Source organism: Balaenoptera musculus, chromosome X (genome assembly GCF_009873245.2).
Source record: "Balaenoptera musculus isolate JJ_BM4_2016_0621 chromosome X, mBalMus1.pri.v3, whole genome shotgun sequence".
Taxonomy (NCBI): domain Eukaryota; kingdom Metazoa; phylum Chordata; class Mammalia; order Artiodactyla; family Balaenopteridae; genus Balaenoptera; species Balaenoptera musculus.
The window spans coordinates 31,956,905-31,958,545 of record NC_045806.1 but is presented as its reverse complement, the minus strand read 5'-3'; the positions used below and the strand labels follow the sequence as shown (position 1 = coordinate 31,958,545).

General features: G+C 48.1%; 1 pseudogene; it reads left to right on the top strand.

Moving 5' to 3' along the window:
• Positions 1-382: 382 nt before the first annotated feature.
• On the top strand, positions 383-1,265 carry LOC118888256 (annotated as a pseudogene).
• The last annotated feature ends 376 nt before the right edge of the window (positions 1,266-1,641 follow it).

The following is a 1,641-nucleotide window of genomic DNA, read 5'->3' as shown; positions in this document are numbered from 1 at the left end:
CTTTTCACTTCCTCCTTCAAGTTACTATGGAACAGGTGGTGCAGGACAGAAGACCTGTGAGGCCCTAGAGCACTGCCCTTGGGGAAGACCTGGGGAGGCAGCCTCCATGACAGCTGCGATGGGGAAGTTTACCAGCTGAGGCCAGTCATATCCACTCTCTCTCCCTTAGACTGTGGGCCCTCTTAGCGCACCCTCCTGTTGACGCTCCTGTCAGCTGCCACCCACACGAGACCTCACGCCTGGTGATAAGGAGAGTCCGTGCTTCCCACGTGAGCAACACCTTCAGGCCCACAGTGAGACCCAGGGCCTGGCAGGTGCTCAGGTTCCAGAGGCTGAGAATGACGCTTCCTCTTCCTCCTCCTCTTCTTTGATCCCATGCAGCATGGAGGACGTTTCTATTCCTGGGGCGCCCAGTACTCCCCAGAGTCCTCAGAGCGCCCACTCCTCCTCCACTGTCACCACAGCCACCTCATCAAGCAAATCAGAGGAGGTCTCCAGCAGCCAAGAAGCAATGGAAAATTCAAACACTTCACAATTCCCGCCAGACACTGAGAACTTGCGCACAGGCCCTCTAGATGAAAAGGTGGACTTGTTAGTCAGTTTCCTGCTGCAAAAGTATCAAATGAGAGAGCCTATCACAAAGGCAGACGTGATGGGTGATGTTATCAAAGAGTACAAGGATAATTTCCTTGAGATCCTCAGGAGAGCCTCTGAGCGCATAGGGCTGGTCTTTGGTATTGATGGGAAGGAAGTGGACCGTACCACCCACAGCTATGCCCTTGTTAACAAACTGGACCTCACCTATGATGGAAGGCTGAGTGACGAACAGGGCCTGCCCAAGACCGGCCTCCTGATAATTATCCTGGGAGTGATCTTCATGAAGGGGAACCGTGCCACTGAAGAGGAAGTCTGGAAAGTGCTGAATATGATGGACATATATTCTAGGAGGAAGCACTTCATCTTTGGGGAACGCCAGAGCTCATCACCAGTGATGTGGTGAAGGAAAAGTACCTGGAATACCGGCAGGTACCCACCAGTGATCCTCCACGCTATGAATTCCTGTGGGGTCCAAGAGCCCATGCTGAAATGAGCAAGATGAAATTGCTGGAGTTTTTGGCTAAGACCCATGGGACCAACTCCAGGAGCTTCCCATCTCAGTATGAGGAAGCTTTGAGAGATAGGAAGAGAGAGCCCAAGCCAGAATTGAAGCTAGGGCTGGCACAAGTGCCATGGCCAGTGCAAGTTCTGGTTTCTCCCACCCTTAGTGAAGACTGATGCAGATTCTGCACTTTGTTCTTGAAAAAGGATGTCAACGTTTGAAATAGTGGAAGGTTGGAGTGGGATTGGAGGGAAAACAGTATATAACATCTGTGTATTCCTATTTTACATGGCTGACTTGGAAATTTATCTCTTTTTTGGCATTTTTCAAAAGTTTTTTCTTTTAATAGGAGGATTAATTAGCTTAAGAATCTAAGCTTAAGAATGACATTGTTTACACATCTATAACTGTTGCTCAGATTTAAGAGATGTGTTATTCTGTAATACAAATTGGAAACCATTCATCCTTTTTAATCATCTAGAACAAGATAACATGGAACTGAAAGAGGGATTTCCTTGGAAATTTATAAGAATGCAACAGTA